This window comes from Peromyscus leucopus, chromosome 18 (genome assembly GCF_004664715.2).
Source record: "Peromyscus leucopus breed LL Stock chromosome 18, UCI_PerLeu_2.1, whole genome shotgun sequence".
Lineage (NCBI taxonomy): Eukaryota > Metazoa > Chordata > Mammalia > Rodentia > Cricetidae > Peromyscus > Peromyscus leucopus.
In genome coordinates this window covers 32,970,643-32,978,134 of record NC_051078.1, presented here as the reverse complement: position 1 = coordinate 32,978,134, position 7,492 = coordinate 32,970,643, and the positions used below count along the sequence as shown (strand labels likewise).

Genomic DNA, 7,492 nt, shown 5'->3' with positions numbered 1-7,492 from the left:
TTTGTTTATATTAGTATGGACTGGTGGAGTCTCCCTTCCAAATACTATTCAGGCTGGACCCTGCTTAGCTTCTGAAATCACAAAAGACTGGACTTGTTCTGGATGGTGAGACCTCAGACTTGGTGAAATCCATGAGACAGCGTCCGTATCAAATAAGACAATCCTAACAGTACCAGAAGATCTAAAGACAGAGAAACTCTAAATGAATGAAAAAGAAATTTGCACTGGGCGGTGATGGCGCCCACCTTTAATCCCAGCACTTGGGAGGCAGAGGCAGGCAGATCTCCGTGAGTTCGAGGCCAACCTGGTTTACAGAGTGAGCCCCAGGACAGCCAGGGATACATGGAGAAACTCTGTCATGAAAAATCATAGCAAAAAGAAAAGAAAGAGTAATTTGCATACATCTTGAGTTGTGACCTTAATTTAATTACAGATGCAGGAACACAGTTTGTGGTAGCAGAAAAGAACATTCATAAGAAGGGTCTTTTGGTGCTTGAATCAAGAACTGTGTAGTCAAACACTGAAAACTTTAACAGTCTGTATTTTTAAGATTTAGAAACTTGAAAATAGAAACAGGCACTTAGACATCGCCTGGACTCTGTCTTCTTACCTCTCTCTCTCCTGTCCACCTAATGGCAGTTCCATGTGGTGATGACCAAGACTCATTGTAGTCTCACCTTTGGTCCCCAGACACATCTGGGGGGGGGGGTTCACTCACAGGGACAATTCTAAGATGCTGGCTCCAGTGCTGGGGACAGATCAGTAGTAGAGTGTTTGCCCCAGCACACACCCCGCACATGCACATACACGCAAACACACACACACACCAACACTGGTCAACTCTGGTAAGGGAAGGGCGCATCGTAGCAGTACAAAAATTTTGCATCCTTTAGTGCAACTGTACAGTTGGGATTATAAGGCAAATCAGTTCCTGTAAGGGAGGGGAAAAAAGTCCATGGCTTGCATGAATATCTACCACAATACACAAATTATCATGATTAACTTGAGTATATAATTTTCCTCTCACTACATCCTTAAAGCGTGACATCAAAGAGCTGAATACCTATTTTCTCCAGCTCTGAACTTAGCCACGTGACCTGACTTTCGATGTACAGCCATAGGAAAAGAGCAATTGAAAACCACCCATAGTGAATACTGGAGAAAATGTCTCAACAGTTCAGAACATCTGCTGCTCTAGAAGAGGAGCTAAGTTCAGTTCCCAGCACCCACTTGGGCTGCTCAGCTTCCTGTGACTCCAGTGCCGGAAGCATCTGTTTGCACTGGCTTCCTTGGGCACCTCCGGTCATGCGTGCATACCCACCACATAATTAGAAATTTGTGTTTTTAATCTAAAAAGAAAACACATATAGGACTTCCAGTGTCATAGGAACTCAGTCTATGAGAGAGGAGTCAGGAATCCAGTAAGACCCAGGCGCATAGCAAAACTGCGGGACGGTACAGGTTCCAGCTTGGGGCCTAGATCTGAAAACCCTTCAAAGAACTTTTTCAGCTTGACTAAAATGATCAGATAGGATACCATCTTCCTTTGGAAGCAGGCTCTAATTAGTGCGGTCTTAGTATTACTTTCTGCCACTGTGGCTCGGGAATGTTTCTCCCAAATCAGAGAAATCAACAGCTCTAAAATGGAGTACAGAATGACGCTTATGTGTCGTAGGGTTGAATCCCCTAACGGGTAAAGAACCTTTGCTCAATGTTCAGTTACTACAGTGGTGGATTTAATGACAAGCTTAAATATTATAAATAAAAAAATAAAAAATAAATAAATAAATAATTTTTTTAAAAAAATGGAGGATGCCCTGTGCACACATAAGACACTCCCCTCAGGACCCTGGTTCTTCCAGATGCTGGGGTGCAAGCTGCTGGCTGCTACCAGTTACGTCTCCTTATGAGACCTTGCCTTTGGCAGAAGGGAAGTGCTCGATCCTGGAAGCAGAGGCAGGAAGCTAGACAGCCTTGTCCCCTTTCAGGACAGCTCTGGTAGGTTCTTCCAGTTTGGAGAGGTTTGTGTGTGATACAGGTTGAGCCGGCCATCACGTTTTCTTCCATCCTATCCTGGCACTTGCTCACTGACTTGGATTCCCACGAGCATTTCCACAACTCAACACTTATGCATGTCTCTGCCTCTCACTCCCTGGAGCTCTCAGCCCGAGACAGAGGGCCACAGGAAAAACCTGGAACCTCACTATAGTGGGTTTGAAACCATGGAGGAAATTATTCTGGCATGACAGTGGACTCAAAAGTTCTCTGGGGCAGGCAGGATGGCTCCGTGGGTCAAAGCATCTGCCATACAAGCCAAATTTCCTGAGTTGAGCCCGATGAGTCCTGGTAGAAGAGAGAACAGACCTCCAAAAGTTGTCCTCTGATCTCCCACACATGCGCCGTGATCTGAATGTGACATCCATGCCCAGGTATCCTTTTAAAAGGAGTTCTCGGCTATCTTGCAGCTGCTTCCTAGTAATCAGACAGATGAGTGAATATTTAGACTGCTGAAAGAAAACTAAATCAAATGGAGATATGGCACAAAAGATTGAAAGAGGAGGAAAGGGCATGGGGGACCGTGGGGGGGGGGATGAAGCTCAGCGGGAGATTGCATGTCTAGCATGTGCAAGGCTCTGAGCTTGATCCCAGACACTGGAGAGAAAAAGTGGGTGGGTTAAGAAGAAAAACAAGATGAAAGAAATGACCCAGATACCCTGACTCTGTTGCACTCTCCCACTTCGAGGAGCACTTTTCAGGTCGTAGCAACAGCTATTTTTAGAGTCTAAAGGCCATTATTGATGGCCTATTGTGCCTGCTACTTCACACTTGGGGGGGGGGTGTCTAGATCTTAAAACAACGTAAGCAAGAGAAACAACGCCATTGGGGAGGTTAACCTACTTACCCCGGGGCCACGGTGAGTAAATAACAAAACTGGAAGTTAAAGCCATTCTGACTTCCACACCCCTGGCTGTCTCCTCCTCCGTGAGTCAAGACTCTGCGGTCCAGTGAGAGTTGCAAACCCACACCAGATTAGAGGGATTTTGAAAGACAGTTGATGTGTGGCTTGGGATTCGTCTCCTGGCAAGAGACAGAGACTCAATTCAAACAGTCTAAAGATTGAGAAGATGATAGCTTGCTAGAGAGGAGGTGCTGGGGCAGTTCACAGGACCCAGAAAAGACTACGGCCCTGTCTCAAGGAGAAAACAAAACCAAAACCAAACTCTTGGAGTGAAAGTCTACAGAAGTATCAGGATTCAGTTTTCTATCAGTTGCTGTGAAGTAAGGCTGGCTTCTTTGTTCCTGGGAGGAAGTGAGGGATAAATGCGTTCCTTATTATTCAATCCTGGACCAATCACCCCACTAAGGGATCGGAGTTACAGTGTAACAGACTCAACCAATCACCCCTCAAGGGATCAGAGTTACAATGTAACAGACTCATCCCGGCCACAGGCATCTTACGGATAAAAGCAACAAAGAGAGAAAAAGCACTATTCCAGAAAAGAGGCAGGAGAGAAGGGTATGTCATCACAGAGGCTCAGCATCCATGTTCAGGATGTCTTGGCTGGATGTCTGCATACTGTGTGATGTTTTGCTTCTCTTCAGCTTGCTCTCAAAACCATTACCACACAGCTCCATGATTCAGTGAAAGCCCCTGACAGTTGAGGTTTAGCTTAAAGAGAAGCTAAATTTCCACACCCAGGTCGTTACAGAATTTCTTCTTCGGAAGATCCGAGGGAAGTGGAGTTTAAAAGCTAGAAGAGGAAGCGAAGTCAGGTCTATTTTGCAAACTAAACTCTCTCTCACCAACTCAGCAAATAAATTTCCCCTTGGTTGTGATGGCTGGGGAAGATTGAACCGAAAGAGATGAGATGTAAAAGGTTAAGATACATTTTTCTGACAGCATGGTGCACGAAATCCTAAGAGAAATTAAGCAGGTTTATTCTTCCCGTGGAATGGAGTTAAAAAATCAGGCCAATGTTGTGTTCACACAGGCTTCAACATGTTTCCCTTCCACACTGGTTAGAGGGGGCTCCCAGGAGGACCCGGGGTCACATTCACTGTCCTACCTGCAAACCTAGTTCCGGACTCCCTGTCCACAGAAGAACAAAGGGGCCGTTAACTTCTGTGCTCCAGAGAAGGACTGAGGTTGAAAGTGACCATTTGTTCTCTCTGTGACATGCATGTCTGATATTATGCATGGGCATGCAAAACTGCCTGAATTATGCATGAATTAGGCCCTACTCTTGTTCAGCAACCGCTGGGTGAATTTTTCCCTCCAGATGCCCAGCTGCAGAGCAGCACCCTCCCCCCACCACACACACCTGTACACATGCGTCCCCACACAGAGGTACCAGTTCACAGGACTCAAGGACCACAAGCAGCCAGGGCAATGTGTTTTGGGTTGAGTCACTTTTTAGATCTGAAAACGTATTTTTTTTTTTCCTTTCTTGAAGCTGAGGACTTCCAAATGTGCTGTTGCTCAAGCTCTTGGTTGCGAGATCTCCCTGGAGACACGTTTGCCCCTTGTAAGGCTGTTGGGAGCCAGAAGAAATGGGGGTAAAGGCTCCGGTGGGTAGTTTTGAGTTGTTCCCAGCCCTTTGGTTCCAGACTTATCACCAAGTTCCAGATTCCTTTTACTGAGGCTTTTTCCTGCCCGTGCACACACACACACAAACACACACACACACACACACACACACACACACACACACACACTGGGGAGAGTGGGGGAGTAAAGTAAATGAGTGTGTGTGTTGGGCATGATAGCACTTCCACAGGCCTCAGGTTGAAGAGCAGCCCGGGCAAACCATTGTTTTTAGGACAAAAGTGACAGAGCCTAGCTTATTTGTAAAACACGTGCAGTGAAAAGACTACCCAGCCATCTGGGGGCTGTGGAAACACGTCCGTCCAATGCTTGCCTTGCTAGCATAAAGACACAAGTGTGATCTTCAGAACCTTCATGAAAAACAAATTTGGGTGTGGTTGGCACACCTGTAATCCCAGTGCAGGTGAAGAAGAGACAGGTGGCTGTTTGGGGTTTCATTGGCCAATCAGCCTCAGCCTAGTAGGGGGGGTTCCAGGCCGACCTCAAAATTTAAAAGGTGGATGGCTCCTGGAAAACGACATGTGAAGTTGTCCTCTGGCCTCCTCAAGCATGTGTACACATGAACATACACACACACACACACACACACACACACACACACACACACGCACGCACGCACGCACGCATGCATGCACGCACGCACGCACACATGCCTGGGGAACAAAGGACATGAATGACCTGAATTCAACAGTTCCCTCTGCGTGGTTTCCATCTGTGTGCAGAGAAGAAGCATGATATGGCAAAAGAGAGTGCGGGAAGTGGTGTGAACCTGTTTCGTTCTTTTTTTAACAGGGGGTGGTGTGTTTGTGAGCTTCTAGACAGCACGATCTTTGGATTTAAAGTAGCCTTCCCAAACCGACCCCTGGCTGCCTTTGTCCCATAAGAAAGTGTCTCCAAATATGCCCTTAGTGAAAATATTCCCAAAAGGAGGAGCTCGTGCTGGCGGCTGCCTGAAGAGTCTGAAGAAAACCTCGTCTCTGGTAAACTTGGGCTGCCTACTCAGGAAAACTCCACCAAGAGTCTAATGACTGTTTTCTTGCTGAAAAGGCCTCCATCGCAGAGGTCAATCATCTGCTTTCACCATCAGACAGCCAGAAGTAATAAGGACACCCAGGTAATATCTGTCAGCAGCTCACCAAACGTCCGAGGTCAAAGCATTTATACAGTGAGGTCTTTCGATGCCATTAACCGTGAAAATATCCAATATCAAAATGATTCTGACTCTCAAGACCAATTTGGGTTTTAATCTGAGTATTCAAGGTATGCACCCTTGTAGCCGACGCATCCAACTAGCAGTCGACCCTAAAGCGGCCTGATTGATGAGGTCGGTGATGCGAAATAAAAGACCCCAATGGGCTGTCACCGGTGTTTGTGATGACTGGTTTTTTTGTTTGTTTTGTTTTGCTTCTCTCATTATTCCCTCAGCACAAAACTTTCCGAGGGTGGATTGGGGTTGATTATAAAGTTGAGAGCCCTCTGGCTCTTGTTACTCATTCCCTGTCCACCCGAGCATGGTGCCGGGTGTGTGGGAAAGGGCTGAGAAGATAAGAATGTTGGGGGGTAAGCAGGAAAGGGGAACTTATAAAATAGTTGCTCATTAATATATGTGGAGCCACATCACCCTTGAACTCAAAGAGATACAAGCTTTCATTTCTGTATCTACTAACACTGTTATGTGTGTGGGGGGGGTGATTGTTAGCTTTTGTTTTTCCTAGGTTTTTTTTTTTAACTTATTCTTTGGTAATTTAATTCACGTATATAATTTGTTTGGGCCGTATTCAGCCGCATACCCTCTCTTCTCCCGTTCACATTCCTTCTGGATTCTTCCTTTCCCAAGTCCCTCTCCAACTTATTTATTTGTTTGTTTATTTATTATTCATTCCACTGAGTTTAATTAAGGTTGCTTACATGAGTATATGTGTGTGGTTATTTATAGGAGCTACATATCATTGAAGAGAAATAGTTCTTCTCCTTTAGCAGCCATTAATTGCCAATAAGTTCTTGGGGAGGGGTGGGGCCTCCTGTCAGAATGCCGACTTCCTTATTTTGTGTAGGTCTTGTGCAGGTAACCCCGGCTGCTGTGAGTTCAAAGTGCCACAGTGCAACAACCACGGCATGTCTAAAGGACGGTGTTCCACAGAATTAGTCCACCACTTCTGGTTCTTACATTCAGTCCACCCCATCTTCCATGATAACCCTGAGCCTTGGATGGGGGGGGGGTAGGGAGCTTTTTGCAGACATCCCACTTAGGAATGTGTCTCCATGAACTCTTAATGGTTTTCTCTCTGATTTCCATTCCTAAACTACAGCTAGCAATACCCTTTTTACTATTAACAAGGAGAGAAGAGACAAGAGCATCGTGCACTAGGCCAGCCCAGAGCAAGTGTTTAATAGACCTGGATTGCTTCTGATACTTCTTTGATTCTCTACCAAGATGGTCCTGAAGTCAGTTCATTTGTGTAGATCCCCACACATGCCCCTTGAATCTACACAGTGACACTGACTACTAGTTCTTGAGAAGGCTCTGCCAGATGAGTGAATGTAGTAATATTTTGTTTGCACTCTAACAAATAGAGTTTGCCTGAACATCAGAGTGAGGAGCTAAGCGACTAGTTAGCCATAGAGGCCAGGTAGTGATGGTGCATACCTTTAACCCAGCGCTTAGGAAGCAGAGGCAGACGGACCTCTGTGAGTTCAAGGCCAGCCTGGGCTACACAAGACTGATTCAGTCTAAAAGAGAAACAGAGCCAGGCAGTGGTGGCACACATCTTTAATCCCAGTACTAGGGAGGTGGAGACAGGAAGTGATATGGCTGGGCAGAGGAAGGAATATAAGGCAGGGGGAGAGAGGAGCTGAGTCTCTTTCAGGCTGAGGAGTTGGCAAGCT

General features: G+C 46.0%; 1 long non-coding RNA gene across 1 annotated transcript; it reads right to left on the bottom strand.

The window, feature by feature from the left end:
- Positions 1-405: 405 nt before the first annotated feature.
- Positions 406-3,879, bottom strand: LOC119089264. The gene is made up of 2 exons (XR_005093132.1): positions 2,903-3,879; positions 406-2,472 (listed from the first exon to the last, which is right to left on the bottom strand). It is a non-coding gene; the product is annotated as an uncharacterized LOC119089264 (long non-coding RNA).
- Positions 3,880-7,492: the final 3,613 nt, after the last annotated feature.